The sequence below is a fragment of the Orbicella franksi genome, unplaced genomic scaffold (genome assembly GCF_964199315.1).
Source record: "Orbicella franksi unplaced genomic scaffold, jaOrbFran1.1 SCAFFOLD_83, whole genome shotgun sequence".
Lineage (NCBI taxonomy): Eukaryota > Metazoa > Cnidaria > Anthozoa > Scleractinia > Merulinidae > Orbicella > Orbicella franksi.
This window is the reverse complement of record NW_027670503.1, coordinates 44,128-63,480: the sequence shown is the minus strand read 5'-3', so window position 1 is coordinate 63,480 and position 19,353 is coordinate 44,128. Positions and strand designations below refer to the sequence as shown.

The 19,353-nt window shown below is 39.7% G+C and overlaps 1 long non-coding RNA gene and 1 pseudogene across 1 annotated transcript; one reads left to right on the top strand and one right to left on the bottom strand.

The window, feature by feature from the left end:
- Window positions 1-804: 804 nt before the first annotated feature.
- Window positions 805-7,701, top strand: LOC145472233 (uncharacterized; annotated as a pseudogene).
- Window positions 7,702-9,104: 1,403 nt separating this feature from the next.
- LOC145472230 (uncharacterized) lies at window positions 9,105-11,166 on the bottom strand. The gene is made up of 2 exons (XR_014043604.1): window positions 10,926-11,166; window positions 9,105-9,214 (listed from the first exon to the last, which is right to left on the bottom strand). It is a non-coding gene; the product is annotated as an uncharacterized LOC145472230 (long non-coding RNA).
- Window positions 11,167-19,353: the final 8,187 nt, after the last annotated feature.

The following is a 19,353-nucleotide window of genomic DNA, read 5'->3' as shown; positions in this document are numbered from 1 at the left end:
AGTTCAGACAACGAAACAGTGCTCGGCAGTGGTCGGAAGCTGGGAGGCGCCGCCGAAACATTTGATTGGCGGTAGCGAAAAACGCATTTTTCGGTTGAGCTTTGAATGTAAGAGTCCGCATGTAATTGAAAGGTGCGGTAATAAGTTAGTGTTCCTGTATATTTAACCGCAATTTTGCATTAACCGCCGCTTCTGAAGATGTATGCAGAAGCATACGAAACGTCAAGTAAAAGATAACAAGTGATGTGTTTATATCTGATGTTTGTCACCGCTGTTTGTCTCATTTCTATATTTGGGAAACAATGCGTACACGCATGAGTGCAAACTTTATTTCAATTCCAATTTAAATAGTTGATAAACTAGTACATCCGAGAAAATCATGCAAAAATAACCTTCGTACAAGATCGAGCAGAGTAACTTACATCAAGCTGTGAAGTTATGAAGTTATGCAATAATGAATAAAAAGATCACAGGAAGTGAGGCTCTTTGCACGATCCGGTCACATGGTACGGAGTTAATTACGCAAGTTACACAGTGGGATTTCCAAAACAAAGGAACTCGCACCAGTCTAGGACGACTTTCCTTTGTTTTGAAAATCCCACTGTGTAACTTGCGTCCCAGCGGAATTAATTCTGTACCATGTGACCGGATCGTACAAAGAGCCTATTTTATACCTGTGAAAATTCTCGTAGTTCGTAAAGCATCGTTCTTGCACCATTCAATCATTTTTTTCCACATCATCATTGAGTACGCCAACAGACCACACGCTCGGGTATTTTCTTCGTCGTAACCACCTTTTTCGCAATGGAAGAACAAATGCCTTGCTCCTCTAGTGCTCCAGATAACTCGGCAGTACATGTAATTGAAATCGAGGATGATTGCCCGCTATCACCCGTCCCGCTCGAGCAGGAAAAGTTGGTAGAACCACTCTTCGAAAATGAAGACGGCGTCGCTGAGGGTAAAATTCACGCGTTACCTACCCTGAATTCAGCGCAGAGAGAGGCCGACAATGAAGACGACGTCGTTGCGGGTGAATTTCATGCGGAATCTACCCTGCATTCAGCGCAGAGAGGGAACAAGCGCAAAACCCCGTATTCGGTTAAATTCGGTGAGCTACCCGAGGCAGTCAGAAAGTTTTGGCTTCCGTAAAGAGATTCTTTACCCAGAAAGTCAACTTTGAAAGAGAGAAAGCACCGGTGACCCTTTCTACTTACGAGAAGGCTCAAGAGAGAATGCTTTGTAAGTATCTTTGTTTCTTTTTTTAATTTTGGCCTTAATTTCCACGTTTGCGCCTAAGTGATGATAACCGATATTTGGGTGACGCGATTTAACATATAACCTCTCCTTTTTATCTTCTTCGCAGGCTTTCTGGGTTACGTTAGAACTACTTTAGGCCGTGATGAAGAGCTTCTACCACATTGCTTTTTGAGAGTTCCTTGATCGAAGCTTACGTTGAATTTTTGAAGGTGAGAGAAATTCTTTACAGGCTTTCGTATTAAGTTTTGACACCTTAGTAGAAACGCCCAAGGGAACTCACGGCCGGGGACTGAAAACCACATCAGTTAGTTTCGTAAAAAAATGTGAGCCCGTAATACCTGTGTGTAAAGAAACTGCTGAAAATGACGAATATTGGAGGATTTTCGCTATGCACGTTAACATCACAGATAAAATTACGCTATGATTGGGACCTATATCTTTTGCATCTGAGGTATTGTTTTAAAGTAACTTCTCGCCATAAATTAGTGGACTTTTAACCTTACGACGTGTACTAAGTTGTGTTGATTACTCACAATGTGTTATCAGCAATGCGATATCTTTTTACCGATCTGCCGTTGAAACTTGTTTTATGCTAACAATAACCTTAAATCTGTTTTGGACGTTGTCTTTATCGAATTAAAGAGAAATTATAAATAGCTAGCTGCTAATAAGTTGACTCTATACGTTAAGAAGTCAATAATAGTTTGTTATTATTAGTAGTAGTATTATTCCATATTTTTTCTGAAAGAAAGAAATTCCCAACAAATTGGAAAATTTTAATATCACTGATTTACTGCTTGGTGGGTGAAATTTTTCCTTTCGAGCTTGAAAACTTTAACCAGAGACTCTTGCCTCTGATGAATTTCTGCTACATGTTGATTCTTTTCTTTTCCTTTTCTTTCGTTTACATCTATTTATTTACTTATTGATTTTTGGCTGTTCCGAGCCTCAATTAACCTGTTCTGTTTCCTCACAGGAAGAACGAAATTGCAGCTCTGCGACGGTTTCAAATCACATCAGCTCACTTCTCTACCCAATCAAATTTGTGCACAGAGAGCATGCTCCTGATTTCAAAGGGGTCCCCATTATCCGTCAGCTGAGAGTTCAAGCTCGAATTCTCCAGAAAGAAGGTGACTTGGAAAGGCCGTCCACAATGGAAGATCTTTCTGCCCAAAATCGCTGGATCCCTTGGTAAGTCTTGGCATGGAAACTGTTTTTTGTTCACTCTGTGACAGGAGAGACTGCGATTAGTACCAGCAATATTATACCTGGAAAATGACTTGGTTCTGATTGGCTAAAAAAGAGTGAAGCTCTCGCATAACTAGATGTAGACTACAGATTGTTAAGAATCAATTGTGTTAGTTAGCAATCACATGATTACGGATACTAGTTTGAGGCTAGCTTAGAGCTTCAGGAGGAATTGGCACTTGAAAGTAAACTGACTAACCATTGTTTGTTTGCGGTTAGCAAGATAGATCTCTCTTGGCTGCAGTACTTTTATCCTGAATTGTTCCCTTTCCCTTTGTCCTGGACAGCCAAACCTGTGTGAACCTCTTTCCTTTTTTGTTTTTGGTTTTGTCTTTAAAAAAAGGGAGGAAGTGGTTTCTGCTGTTAGCACCCAGCGAGAAAAGTTTGAATTGACTGGTCCAATGAAGTTCAAAGCCAAGGAATTTTGCGATCTCATTATGCTATCCCTGTATGTGTTCATTCCCCCGTCACGGGGGCTGGAAATCAGGACCCTGGAAGTGCTGTCAGGGGAAGAGGCCAGGAACTTCGACCCAAAGACCTCAGCTGGGAAGAATTACCTGCTTGTCAAGGATAGTGGGGCTATTATCCTCCACTTTAACAATTACAAGACCAGAAAGTTTTCTGGACGAGATGAGCTGTCTCTACAGGTTAGACAATTTCCTCTCTGGTTCCAGTAAATTAAGTAAATAATAAATAAGTTTGTTTACCGAGGGTGACACATTACAGTTGACGATTGGTAAACTTCTGGCCCTCCCCTTAAATAGATAGAGCTAATTTACAAAATAATATTGAAAAGGGCAAAGACAGTAAATGTAATATTAAAAGGATAAAACATTTATGAAATGGGAAAGCTATCCAAGCCAGCATAACCTTCCTTACAAGAATTCTGTTTGCAGGCATTAATACTGGTGCCAGATCTTATAGTAATAGGTAGAGAGTTCCAAAGTTTTGCAGCTGTAACAAGAAGAGTTTTTCCACCTTCTGTGTCACGTTTATTTCTAGAACAGCGTATAGTTATATCACCATAGTGTGAGATTCTGGTCGACATGTTGCTGATACGCACTAATTTATCTCCAAAGTACTCTGGGCATTGCCCATTTAAGCATTTGTGGCATAAGCATAATTTATTTACAATACATTGATCTCATCATAAAAGGGTAGCCAGTTTTGTGATCCTGCACCACTAATGGTGATCTGAGATGATTTACCTAAAATTTCTACTGATTGACATGGATGTAAAACTCCATCCATAAACATTTGTTTATATCTGTTGATGTTGATTCCATTTTCAAGCTGGTTAGTTTGGCCATTTATTCCAATCTTTAATTGTTAGAAATTTGTACAAAGGCTGTTCTGCACCCAAAAGTATTGACTTATCATTTAGTTTGATGATTGACCAGACATTGAGGTCAATGCCACTGATCTTTTTCAGCCCGAAGACGAGCTCTGTCGACTTTTGTTGTCGTACATAAAGGATTATCGGCCGCATTTGGTTACAGAGTCAAGCCAAAGCTACCTACTGCTGGTAAGGTTTAACCTGTTTTGACCAAGTTACCAAATGATATCCTCACATCTTGTGTAAGTTAGATTTCAACCTCTGGACTTTTGGGGTGAGGAAATTGATCCCAGCCAAGGATCCTCCCTAACCCTAACCCTAACGTTGAGGCATAAAGCTGTTTAATCTTCTCGTTTCACCCCCATTTCGATACCAAGAGTGGTTTTTCTTAGAAATTTCATCCTTCAAGGGTTGGTCACAGTCAGCTTTCACCCCCAAAAGCTCTTTCAGTATGTAAAATTCAGTGACAATTTCTACGGTGGGGTGTTTTTTTTGGCAGATTCATCCTTGCAGGGTGTGTAAATTTCAAATCTTACCCCTAGTTAGGAAATTTTCATATCCAGGGTGGGTTTTCTGCACCTAATTTCACACCTTTTTGGGGTGATTTCAAGTCAAACAACATTTCAGTGAGGCAAGCCTGCAAATAACAGTCGGTCATTGGACAATCGTCTGGTAAATTTGAGGTTTTGACAGGTAAAAGCTTAGCCTGGTTGGACACTCTGACCGGGCATTTCCGCTAAAATGAAAAATATTTTAACTGGAAGTTTGTGGCTGAATATGGGACAACTTATTTTGTTATACTGCCACACAATGCTACGGAAAAAAGCATTGTTATCGGTTTTTGTTTTATTCTAATTCTGAGAATTTTATCACGCGCAGTGCGCCGTCTCAAATGTTATGTCGAATTGTAAACATATCACAACAGTACCACTATTCCTGCGTGTTAATTTACGCATTTTGCGGTGGCGTTTGTGAAAGATCGTGAAGCCCCATTTAGTCTGAATTATGTTCGTCTGAAAAACTACTTAGAACTGAGGTCTTATGTAATTACTCGTTGTTTGTTGCCACCAAGTGTTGTGGAATTAATTTTCAGTTGTAATACATTGACCTGATTAAAGATATTATGGAAATTGAATACACAGCCCAAATACTCACGTTTCGTTTATCTGAATGCAATCGCTTTCAAAAACTTTAAAACCTCTAAAATGTAGCCAAATGTTTTTCTAGTCCGTATGATCAAAACTCAGTTTAATTTTTAACCTTTTATAGTTTTTTTTACGTCTGGCAGTGTGGTTGAAATATAGTTTCCGTACCACAGACATGTTTTTGTGAAAAGCGTGAATGTACAAATTGGTCACGCTTTATAGTCACGACCGCCTCCAATTCCACATTTTAAATAATTACGCCAATTTTTTATTCAATTGACCCCGAAAGCTTTCAGAGGAAACTTGCTTTCAGAAAAAGTCGAAGAATTCGTTTCGGCCAATTTTCAAGTCTCTGAATGTTATTGTGAGGTTTTATACTGACAAGGTGTCCGTGTGGGAGGTTGTTTCATCCCTTTTCCTGTTCAGTCCCTAGACATTGTGGGAAACTTGTTACATTGGAAACGCTTGTGTGACTAGGGGTATAAGCGTTTGTAAATTTGTCAATTTTCAACAGGTAAATTAATACCAGACATAATGTAAAGGTCCCCTTGCTGGTGCTAGTAGCAATTTTACACTCAGTTGACTTTTAAGCTATTTGAATTTGCAACCAATGTTTTGGCGAAGAGTCTACACTGAAATACCAAAATGTCTCAAATGTCTCTTTTAATTTATAATGACAAACAATTTTTTTGTCCGACCAGACTGGCTTTTTGTCAGGTCAAAACTTGTCTTTGTCGTGACAAATGACCTGCCTATAAACAAAAATTATTTGTAGGCTTGGTGAGGTATTTTGTTTTGAAAACTACATTCCTGTCAAGGTTCACGGTTATTATTACGAACCCTAGTGGGGTGTTTTAGACCGAAAGCCACATCTCTCTGGGGTGGCACGATTTGCAATATTAACCCTTGTGTGATGCAAAATCAACCCCGTTGGGGTTATTTTTTGTTATCCTGGACACTTGTAGGGTGATTTCAGGGGAAAAAGAAAACCTTTCTGGGGTGTCTTGTTCAACAGATTCACTCTGCTTGTTTTTTTGAGTATTCACTCCTTTCTCCACTCTAATAACCTATATATATACACATTATATACACACAAGTGGTATTGGCAAGGATCTCTATAAGAAGAGGTCATAAAAATGGAAAAAAACAAAACAAGACAAAACCAATGCAAATGCACTGCCCTTTTTGTCTCCAGAACAAGAATGGTGGTCACTTCACTGCTGCCTCCTTCTCCGCTCACTTGAAGAGTGTGCTATATGGCCTTACGGGAAAGCTGGCCTCTATAAACATCCTTCGATCTTCGTTCATCACATGGGCATACGACAAATCGTGAGTGGACGCATAGTTATTCTTAGTAATTCAGAGTGCACATTTAATCTTAAAAATAGTGAAGTTGAGTCAAGAGGTCAATCTTTCTTTGACTCGCATGAAACATTCTTAGCTTAAAATCAAAGGATTCAAATAATTTATTTCTATTTTCTCTTGGGACCATTCTCAGTCCCAGGTGAAACTGGAAACAGTTCTTATGCAAAATTTTAGAGGGCAAACAAATAGTATTATGGTATTTTTGAAAGTGGCCTATTATAAAATATATATTTTTAACAAGAAGTATTGTGGTATTTTTGAAAGTGGCCTATTATGAAATGTACATTTTTTCTTTTCGCTCACTGGCTGGCATTTTTAAGTCTTTGGTCAATCATAACTCAGACATTGTTCTATGATTTTAACAGGGACTGTACCGACTCTCTCAAGGTTTCCTTGGCATCTGCGCTCAGGCATTCACGTAAACAAGCACAAACTACGTATGATCGGCGCACAGCAAATCAGAAGAAACGGCTGGCAGTTGACTTGGCCAGAGATTACGCAGAGGGCCGTCTCGACGAAGAGGAAGATGCGACTGCTGAGCAACCAGAAGAGGGTTGTGTGGATGTAAACAGGGGCGATTTCGTGGCTGTTGTCACAGAGGAGAGCACCTATCAGAATCCAAAGGTTTTTATTGGCCAGGTCCAGTCCATAAGAGAAAGAGAGGCAACGCTGTTGTATTACAAACACATAGGCACCAACTTGTATAAGCTTGAACTCTCAGGTGAAGAGTGGAAAGAAGGCATCGACAGCCTTGTTCCTGTACAATTGCAAGCCACCAAAAAGCGAGCCGGCGTCTACAAACTCATGACTTCCACTCGTACCATCCACAAGGCAGTCAAAGACTAACTCTCTCCGTGCAGTCTTACAGTCAAGCTCCGAGCAGTGAAAAACCATCTGATTTCCCAAAAGCAGTTTCACTTCCCAAAGACCAGAATCAATTCGCAAAAGTTCACATCCCAATTTTTTTCCTCAAAATCTTGTGACCCGCATGAGAGCTTGACTGAAAGTTGCATGTTTTCAAACAAGAGGGCCTAACAGAATAAGAATAATTTAGTTGAAGATAAATGTTATCGTCATTACCGAGACAGGGTACCGATAATTTCTCAGTCGTTCCATGAATTCGTTGTCCCAGTTTCCCAAATGCAAGTGAATGAGAGGTTGATTTAATATGTAGCTTTAGTGACTTGGAATGACATCACCTCAATCATTTGAGCCAGTAATTGCTTTATTGAGCCAGTTAAATTGACTCCACATGTACAAATGCAAATGACAATGATATTATTATTCTTAATTGGAACAAGGGCGATTTTTGCATGAAGTGAAATTCAAAATTCTATGCATATCTACAAATTCTGTAGATTTTTGGCCCGTCAATGGAAGTGAGGCTGATGTCCATTCCTCCCTTTGATGCAAATGGCAAGTATTAATACTGGTAGTGTAGCAGCTCTCATAACTTGCTTTTCTTTGGTATTGTAAGCAGCTTCTATTGTTTTGAAGTCTAAGTCATTGCTTCAATTGTTTGGTCTTTTGTTTTTGGCTAGGGTAGCAACCCAATCATATTATACGCTACGAGAGATGCCACATTACCCATTAAAACTGCCAGACCAGCCCTCTATATAGGGCACACATGAAATTTCCAGTTTTGAACTGGGCTAATGAGACCTCCTCGGCTCACAAATTTTTGTTTCAAGATCGATTGTTTATCCACTCGTGCACTCTTTTCAGTGATTAGGAAGCCTGTGAAAGATATTAAGTAAACAGTGGTTGAGCCCATAAGGTCTTTGCTGTCATTTACTCTTTTTAAAACTTGCTTTTTGTATTCACAGTTTCAAAACTTTCCGACGCACAGAGCAGTGCTGCAATCAAATGACTTAATTCTCAACAAAAAAGGCCAATAAATACTCAGATACTTGCTGATTGATAAACAATTTTACTCTATAAAAATTATTGTCCAGCCAAGAAACATGAGAGAGCTCATGCAGGCCTCAAAACTTAATGGGAGACTTAATGGATTTCTGGCTTTATTAGACATAATATTGGTACTGTCAAACAAATGACATGAAATTAATATCACCAGAGTTGCAATTATTAGGAGAAAGGCAGGAGATAGGAAACTTAATACCTGTGCCCTATAACTATGGTAACAGGAGTTACTGAGCAAGACAATAATCTTCAACTTAATATTACGAGAAATGATAATTTCAATAATTAGCTTTCTAGTTGTTGTTTTCGGAAGGTTAATTCTGAATGAAGAGTGCTTTTTGTGTTCTGCACAGACACTAGCAGTTGAATAATGTTGTTTACACATTAAAGATTATTGACAGGAAATTTAAATTGATTGTTTCAGTTGCCTTTTGTTGTTATTTATCTAAATGGAAAATAGGCTGTTGTGTTTTCCAAAGCCAAACATCTACGCAATAGATAGATAGATTCACGAGTGTCTAATGAAGGCTAACAAATATTAGTGGCTTGGTTCCTTCCTGAAAAAGTGTCTCTCTCCTGGCAGACCATAAAAAGTTATTATTATTATTATTATTGTAATATAAGTGAATGAAGAAAGACAGATGAACACATTGGGTGGCTAGACTTCTTTATTGGTTATTTTGAATCTAAGCAAGGATGATGATGATAACAATCTGTCTTTATTCATGTACTTATATACTTTAATGATAATGTAACTAATAGTCAATATGTATTAGAGATAAGGGGAAAGAAATCAACAAAAGACAAACCAATGTGAAGAACAGGAAAACTAATCAAAAAACTTTTTTTATTCTCCGGATTTGGGTCTAGGCACACATTCATTCATTGGTGCATTTGAGTCCCAGTAGAAGGCATGGGTCCTCTCTGCCAAAGACAGCTACTGCAAGTGGAAGGAAATGAAATGGAATTAAATTTCATTCAATGAAGCCTCATACTCCCCGAGCTGGGGGTACTCTGGATTTCAATTGACAGGGACGATCAAATGATGAACCACCCAAAATCCTAGGGCCTCAAACAAAACCCCCAAAATCCCATGAACCAAAATTTTGACCCCCCAAAAATCCCTTGCCAAATTTTCAAGCCATAGAAATTTCCAGAAAGCATCAAATGATATCCAAGAACACGTTCTGTTACAACAGAACATTAGGAACAACCCTACAAAATGTTCCTATCTCAAAAATTCCTGAAATGGAAAATTTCAAACCACCAAGAATTTGGACGTAATTGACCAGCAAAAAGAAATAATGATCATAACAATTACAATTTCCTCAAATGTGATTGGTGCATAAACTGCTGTATTTTGCTCTAATTAATCTGCAAAGCTGTAATCGGACAGTGTAATCGGACAGTTGGCTGTAATCGGACACCTGTAATCGGAGAGTTACATGAGCCAATCATGTTAAGTCCTCTCCACTAAATCCACCAACCACAACATTGATTGCAATTACTATGGTAACCAATTCAAGAGACTGACTTTGTAAAATTGTGGAGGTTTAGTCTCTGGTGACTGTTTTGAAAGAAACTTAACAGCCACTTTGCAAGCTATTCTCCATATTTTTAATTATGATATTTAAAATGACTATTAAATGCTCTTTTTTCAAATGAATTTTTGCTTTTGTGGGAAATTGTAATTGTTATGATTAATTGGTAACGGGACATCGTGTTGTCCAATTCAGTCTGTAATCACACTCGTGAATAACAAATCGGACACCCTCTTCGCGGTCGTCCGATTTTGTTAATCACTTGTGTGATTACAGACCAAATTGGACTCCACCCAGTCCTATTACCATTATTAATAATAATAATAATAATAATTATAATAATAATAATAGTAATAATAACAATAATAATAATAACAAAAGACATAAAAATAGCCCTTTAAAAACTCTTTCTACAAGCTAAAATAACATTTTTTATAAAGATACGTCTGGTGTATAGGTTTAAATAGACTTGAATTATGGCATGAACGTATATCACTGGGTAGCTTGTTCCCAAAGTTCTGGAGCTGATACAGGAAATGCTCTGGATCCATAGATCCTGATAGAATATCATTAGTTTGGTAACTGACATTTTGATATTTAATTGATATTTTGGTGATAGTAAAATGATAATGTCGAGAAATTATTTGAATCACAATGTGCCTCTCACATATCAAAATATCATTACCACGTGGGACTATTACATCAAATTATTCGCTATGAAATCGTCCCGAAAATAACAAAACAGACACTGAATATAATAATATCAAAATCGGTTGGTTTCGCTGCTGTTTGCTTGTGGTCAGCTTTTATTTGTTGTCAGTAAGGGACAGCATTGTATTGTAGCATGATTTATCACTTTATCACAGGCAAAAGAAGACATTCTGGATTATTCATTCTAATAATAATGTCATGACTTTACACTAGATCGATGGGCAAAGAGGAGATTTTTACTTGATTGAATATTACGATGATATCATGATGACATTTGCTTCCATACGGTCTATCGAAAAATTCGCGCTGGCTATCTCTCCGCCGAAACAAGAAGCATGCACAAGCTCCAGCACTTTTCATGTAATTAAGCAAACTAAAAAACAACACGACATTACTTACCATCCTCACGAGAAACAAGTTTGTTTAGAATTTCAAATTTACCACTTCGCTCTCAAAATGGCTCACAATACAAAGAGAACACTCCGTCACGCCTGGAACCTAGTTTCCACTCCTTCCTCTGACATGACAATAATCCCAGGAAATCAATATGGAATCAAACGCCAGAAATGACCAGGAATTGTTCTTTGCTGTACGGGTTCTGGAGTCGCTGGAGTCAAGTGCTTGCAGACGGCTAACTGCATGCGTGGGGGTGAGAGAATCCTAACATTTATTTCATATCTGATTCTAAAATCTATCAGTTTTGCTAAGACTTGCAACAAATCTTTGGACTCGCAATATTTTCAATGTTTTGAATATTTGAATAGTTCTCTCTATTTCAGCCAGTATCATTTGATATTTCATATTTAAGTGTATATTATTTAATCACGTCAGAGATTAAAGAGTGACACTTCATATCGGCACTTAATGGCTTGCCAGTTAACCCGTATCAAGCTGCTTTACCAACTAAATTATGTAGTATCTGTGTAGGTAACATACTTACCGAGTGTTGTGTTCATCTCATGGGAATAAGTTGACTACTGGTTACGGGCAGCTGGGGTGTATTCCAGCACGCACGAACCGGACAACTTACATACATGTCTTCTCCAGTCTGACTCTAGGTTTTGGCAGGGGGGGGGGGAGGGGGGAAGGGAGGGGTTGAGTGAGTGCTGTTTTCATTTCCTTAGTATGTTTCGGTTGGTTCTTTCTTTGTTTTTTTGGTTTTTTTTTTCGCAGAAAACCACGTGACACTTAGATTGGCTAGTTGAAGTAGCATTCGATCCTTGACGAGATAAACCAGCGTCCGGTGAAATGACCAGGAATTGTTCTTTGCTGTACGGGTTCTGGAGTCGCTGGAGTCAAGTGCTTGCAGACGGCTAACTGCATGCGTGGGGGTGAGAGAATCCTAACATTTATTTCATATCTGATTCTAAAATCTATCAGTTTTGCTAAGACTTGCAACAAATCTTTGGACTCGCAATATTTTCAATGTTTTGAATATTTGAATAGTTCTCTCTATTTCAGCCAGTATCATTTGATATTTCATATTTAAGTGTATATTATTTAATCACGTCAGAGATTAAAGAGTGACACTTCATATCGGCACTTAATGGCTTGCCAGTTAACCCGTATCAAGCTGCTTTACCAACTAAATTATGTAGTATCTGTGTAGGTAACATACTTACCGAGTGTTGTGTTCATCTCATGGGAATAAGTTGACTACTGGTTACGGGCAGCTGGGGTGTATTCCAGCACGCACGAACCGGACAACTTACATACATGTCTTCTCCAGTCTGACTCTAGGTTTTGGCAGGGGGGGGGGGAGGGGGGAAGGGAGGGGTTGAGTGAGTGCTGTTTTCATTTCCTTAGTATGTTTCGGTTGGTTCTTTCTTTGTTTTTTTGGGTTTTTTTTTTCGCAGAAAACCACGTGACACTTAGATTGGCTAGTTGAAGTAGCATTCGATCCTTGACGAGATAAACCAGCGTCCGGTGAAATGACCAGGAATTGTTCTTTGCTGTACGGGTTCTGGAGTCGCTGGAGTCAAGTGCTTGCAGACGGCTAACTGCATGCGTGGGGGTGAGAGAATCCTAACATTTATTTCATATCTGATTCTAAAATCTATCAGTTTTGCTAAGACTTGCAACAAATCTTTGGACTCGCAATATTTTCAATGTTTTGAATATTTGAATAGTTCTCTCTATTTCAGCCAGTATCATTTGATATTTCATATTTAAGTGTATATTATTTAATCACGTCAGAGATTAAAGAGTGACACTTCATATCGGCACTTAATGGCTTGCCAGTTAACCCGTATCAAGCTGCTTTACCAACTAAATTATGTAGTATCTGTGTAGGTAACATACTTACCGAGTGTTGTGTTCATCTCATGGGAATAAGTTGACTACTGGTTACGGGCAGCTGGGGTGTATTCCAGCACGCACGAACCGGACAACTTACATACATGTCTTCTCCAGTCTGACTCTAGGTTTTGGCAGGGGGGGGGGGAGGGGGGAAGGGAGGGGTTGAGTGAGTGCTGTTTTCATTTCCTTAGTATGTTTCGGTTGGTTCTTTCTTTGTTTTTTTGGTTTTTTTTTTCGCAGAAAACCACGTGACACTTAGATTGGCTAGTTGAAGTAGCATTCGATCCTTGACGAGATAAACCAGCGTCCGGTGAAATGACCAGGAATTGTTCTTTGCTGTACGGGTTCTGGAGTCGCTGGAGTCAAGTGCTTGCAGACGGCTAACTGCATGCGTGGGGGTGAGAGAATCCTAACATTTATTTCATATCTGATTCTAAAATCTATCAGTTTTGCTAAGACTTGCAACAAATCTTTGGACTCGCAATATTTTCAATGTTTTGAATATTTGAATAGTTCTCTCTATTTCAGCCAGTATCATTTGATATTTCATATTTAAGTGTATATTATTTAATCACGTCAGAGATTAAAGAGTGACACTTCATATCGGCACTTAATGGCTTGCCAGTTAACCCGTATCAAGCTGCTTTACCAACTAAATTATGTAGTATCTGTGTAGGTAACATACTTACCGAGTGTTGTGTTCATCTCATGGGAATAAGTTGACTACTGGTTACGGGCAGCTGGGGTGTATTCCAGCACGCACGAACCGGACAACTTACATACATGTCTTCTCCAGTCTGACTCTAGGTTTTGGCAGGGGGGGGGGGAGGGGGGAAGGGAGGGGTTGAGTGAGTGCTGTTTTCATTTCCTTAGTATGTTTCGGTTGGTTCTTTCTTTGTTTTTTTGGTTTTTTTTTTCGCAGAAAACCACGTGACACTTAGATTGGCTAGTTGAAGTAGCATTCGATCCTTGACGAGATAAACCAGCGTCCGGTGAAATGACCAGGAATTGTTCTTTGCTGTACGGGTTCTGGAGTCGCTGGAGTCAAGTGCTTGCAGACGGCTAACTGCATGCGTGGGGGTGAGAGAATCCTAACATTTATTTCATATCTGATTCTAAAATCTATCAGTTTTGCTAAGACTTGCAACAAATCTTTGGACTCGCAATATTTTCAATGTTTTGAATATTTGAATAGTTCTCTCTATTTCAGCCAGTATCATTTGATATTTCATATTTAAGTGTATATTATTTAATCACGTCAGAGATTAAAGAGTGACACTTCATATCGGCACTTAATGGCTTGCCAGTTAACCCGTATCAAGCTGCTTTACCAACTAAATTATGTAGTATCTGTGTAGGTAACATACTTACCGAGTGTTGTGTTCATCTCATGGGAATAAGTTGACTACTGGTTACGGGCAGCTGGGGTGTATTCCAGCACGCACGAACCGGACAACTTACATACATGTCTTCTCCAGTCTGACTCTAGGTTTTGGCAGGGGGGGGGGGGAGGGGGGAAGGGAGGGGTTGAGTGAGTGCTGTTTTCATTTCCTTAGTATGTTTCGGTTGGTTCTTTCTTTGTTTTTTTGGTTTTTTTTTTCGCAGAAAACCACGTGACACTTAGATTGGCTAGTTGAAGTAGCATTCGATCCTTGACGAGATAAACCAGCGTCCGGTGAAATGACCAGGAATTGTTCTTTGCTGTACGGGTTCTGGAGTCGCTGGAGTCAAGTGCTTGCAGACGGCTAACTGCATGCGTGGGGGTGAGAGAATCCTAACATTTATTTCATATCTGATTCTAAAATCTATCAGTTTTGCTAAGACTTGCAACAAATCTTTGGACTCGCAATATTTTCAATGTTTTGAATATTTGAATAGTTCTCTCTATTTCAGCCAGTATCATTTGATATTTCATATTTAAGTGTATATTATTTAATCACGTCAGAGATTAAAGAGTGACACTTCATATCGGCACTTAATGGCTTGCCAGTTAACCCGTATCAAGCTGCTTTACCAACTAAATTATGTAGTATCTGTGTAGGTAACATACTTACCGAGTGTTGTGTTCATCTCATGGGAATAAGTTGACTACTGGTTACGGGCAGCTGGGGTGTATTCCAGCACGCACGAACCGGACAACTTACATACATGTCTTCTCCAGTCTGACTCTAGGTTTTGGCAGGGGGGGGGGAGGGGGGAAGGGAGGGGTTGAGTGAGTGCTGTTTTCATTTCCTTAGTATGTTTCGGTTGGTTCTTTCTTTGTTTTTTTGGTTTTTTTTTTCGCAGAAAACCACGTGACACTTAGATTGGCTAGTTGAAGTAGCATTCGATCCTTGACGAGATAAACCAGCGTCCGGTGAAATGACCAGGAATTGTTCTTTGCTGTACGGGTTCTGGAGTCGCTGGAGTCAAGTGCTTGCAGACGGCTAACTGCATGCGTGGGGGTGAGAGAATCCTAACATTTATTTCATATCTGATTCTAAAATCTATCAGTTTTGCTAAGACTTGCAACAAATCTTTGGACTCGCAATATTTTCAATGTTTTGAATATTTGAATAGTTCTCTCTATTTCAGCCAGTATCATTTGATATTTCATATTTAAGTGTATATTATTTAATCACGTCAGAGATTAAAGAGTGACACTTCATATCGGCACTTAATGGCTTGCCAGTTAACCCGTATCAAGCTGCTTTACCAACTAAATTATGTAGTATCTGTGTAGGTAACATACTTACCGAGTGTTGTGTTCATCTCATGGGAATAAGTTGACTACTGGTTACGGGCAGCTGGGGTGTATTCCAGCACGCACGAACCGGACAACTTACATACATGTCTTCTCCAGTCTGACTCTAGGTTTTGGCAGGGGGGGGGGGAGGGGGGAAGGGAGGGGTTGAGTGAGTGCTGTTTTCATTTCCTTAGTATGTTTCGGTTGGTTCTTTCTTTGTTTTTTTGGTTTTTTTTTTCGCAGAAAACCACGTGACACTTAGATTGGCTAGTTGAAGTAGCATTCGATCCTTGACGAGATAAACCAGCGTCCGGTGAAATGACCAGGAATTGTTCTTTGCTGTACGGGTTCTGGAGTCGCTGGAGTCAAGTGCTTGCAGACGGCTAACTGCATGCGTGGGGGTGAGAGAATCCTAACATTTATTTCATATCTGATTCTAAAATCTATCAGTTTTGCTAAGACTTGCAACAAATCTTTGGACTCGCAATATTTTCAATGTTTTGAATATTTGAATAGTTCTCTCTATTTCAGCCAGTATCATTTGATATTTCATATTTAAGTGTATATTATTTAATCACGTCAGAGATTAAAGAGTGACACTTCATATCGGCACTTAATGGCTTGCCAGTTAACCCGTATCAAGCTGCTTTACCAACTAAATTATGTAGTATCTGTGTAGGTAACATACTTACCGAGTGTTGTGTTCATCTCATGGGAATAAGTTGACTACTGGTTACGGGCAGCTGGGGTGTATTCCAGCACGCACGAACCGGACAACTTACATACATGTCTTCTCCAGTCTGACTCTAGGTTTTGGCAGGGGGGGGGGGAGGGGGGAAGGGAGGGGTTGAGTGAGTGCTGTTTTCATTTCCTTAGTATGTTTCGGTTGGTTCTTTCTTTGTTTTTTTGGTTTTTTTTTTCGCAGAAAACCACGTGACACTTAGATTGGCTAGTTGAAGTAGCATTCGATCCTTGACGAGATAAACCAGCGTCCGGTGAAATGACCAGGAATTGTTCTTTGCTGTACGGGTTCTGGAGTCGCTGGAGTCAAGTGCTTGCAGACGGCTAACTGCATGCGTGGGGGTGAGAGAATCCTAACATTTATTTCATATCTGATTCTAAAATCTATCAGTTTTGCTAAGACTTGCAACAAATCTTTGGACTCGCAATATTTTCAATGTTTTGAATATTTGAATAGTTCTCTCTATTTCAGCCAGTATCATTTGATATTTCATATTTAAGTGTATATTATTTAATCACGTCAGAGATTAAAGAGTGACACTTCATATCGGCACTTAATGGCTTGCCAGTTAACCCGTATCAAGCTGCTTTACCAACTAAATTATGTAGTATCTGTGTAGGTAACATACTTACCGAGTGTTGTGTTCATCTCATGGGAATAAGTTGACTACTGGTTACGGGCAGCTGGGGTGTATTCCAGCACGCACGAACCGGACAACTTACATACATGTCTTCTCCAGTTCTGACTCTAGGTTTTGGCAGGGGGGGGGGGGGAGGGGGGAAGGGAGGGGTTGAGTGAGTGCTGTTTTCATTTCCTTAGTATGTTTCGGTTGGTTCTTTCTTTGTTTTTTTGGTTTTTTTTTCGCAGAAAACCACGTGACACTTAGATTGGCTAGTTGAAGTAGCATTCGATCCTTGACGAGATAAACCAGCGTCCGGTGAAATGACCAGGAATTGTTCTTTGCTGTACGGGTTCTGGAGTCGCTGGAGTCAAGTGCTTGCAGACGGCTAACTGCATGCGTGGGGGGTGAGAGAATCCTAACATTTATTTCATATCTGATTCTAAAATCTATCAGTTTTGCTAAGACTTGCAACAAATCTTTGGACTCGCAATATTTTCAATGTTTTGAATATTTGAATAGTTCTCTCTATTTCAGCCAGTATCATTTGATATTTCATATTTAAGTGTATATTATTTAATCACGTCAGAGATTAAAGAGTGACACTTCATATCGGCACTTAATGGCTTGCCAGTTAACCCGTATCAAGCTGCTTTACCAACTAAATTATGTAGTATCTGTGTAGGTAACATACTTACCGAGTGTTGTGTTCATCTCATGGGAATAAGTTGACTACTGGTTACGGGCAGCTGGGGTGTATTCCAGCACGCACGAACCGGACAACTTACATACATGTCTTCTCCAGTCTGACTCTAGGTTTTGGCAGGGGGGGGGGGGGAGGGGGGAAGGGAGGGGTTGAGTGAGTGCTGTTTTCATTTCCTTAGTATGTTTCGGTTGGTTCTTTCTTTGTTTTTTGGTTTTTTTTTTCGCAGAAAACCACGTGACACTTAGATTGGCTAGTTGAAGTAGCATTCGATCCTTGACGAGATAAACCAGCGTCCGGTGAAATGACCAGGAATTGTTCTTTGCTGTACGGGTTCTGGAGTCGCTGGAGTCAAGTGCTTGCAGACGGCTAACTGCATGCGTGGGGGTGAGAGAATCCTAACATTTATTTCATATCTGATTCTAAAATCTATCAGTTTTGCTAAGACTTGCAACAAATCTTTGGACTCGCAATATTTTCAATGTTTTGAATATTTGAATAGTTCTCTCTATTTCAGCCAGTATCATTTGATATTTCATATTTAAGTGTATATTATTTAATCACGTCAGAGATTAAAGAGTGACACTTCATATCAGCACTTAATGGCTTGCCAGTTAACCCGTATCAAGCTGCTTTACCAACTAAATTATGTAGTATCTGTGTAGGTAACATACTTACCGAGTGTTGTGTTCATCTCATGGGAATAAGTGACTACTGGTTACGGGCAGCTGGGGTGTATTCCAGCACGCACGAACCGGACAACTTACATACATGTCTTCTCCAGTCTGACTCTAGGTTTTGGCAGGGGGGGGGGGAGGGGGGAAGGGAGGGGTTGAGTGAGTGCTGTTTTCATTTCCTTAGTATGTTTCGGTTGGTTCTTTCTTTGTTTTTTTGGTTTTTTTTTTCGCAGAAAACCACGTGACACTTAGATTGGCTAGTTGAAGTAGCATTCGATCCTTGACGAGATAAACCAGCGTCCGGTGAAATGACCAGGAATTGTTCTTTGCTGTACGGGTTCTGGAGTCGCTGGAGTCAAGTGCTTGCAGACGGCTAACTGCATGCGTGGGGGTGAGAGAATCCTAACATTTATTTCATATCTGATTCTAAAATCTATCAGTTTTGCTAAGACTTGCAACAAATCTTTGGACTCGCAATATTTTCAATGTTTTGAATATTTGAATAGTTCTCTCTATTTCAGCCAGTATCATTTGATATTTCATATTTAAGTGTATATTATTTAATCACGTCAGAGATTAAAGAGTGACACTTCATATCGGCACTTAATGGCTTGCCAGTTAACCCGTATCAAGCTGCTTTACCAACTAAATTATGTAGTATCTGTGTAGGTAACATACTTACCGAGTGTTGTGTTCATCTCATGGGAATAAGTTGACTACTGGTTACGGGCAGCTGGGGTGTATTCCAGCACGCACGAACCGGACAACTTACATACATGTCTTCTCCAGTCTGACTCTAGGTTTTGGCAGGGGGGGGGGGAGGGGGGAAGGGAGGGGTTGAGTGAGTGCTGTTTTCATTTCCTTAGTATGTTTCGGTTGGTTCTTTCTTTGTTTTTTTGGTTTTTTTTTTCGCAGAAAACCACGTGACACTTAGATTGGCTAGTTGAAGTAGCATTCGATCCTTGACGAGATAAACCAGCGTCCGGTGAAATGACCAGGAATTGTTCTTTGCTGTACGGGTTCTGGAGTCGCTGGAGTCAAGTGCTTGCAGACGGCTAACTGC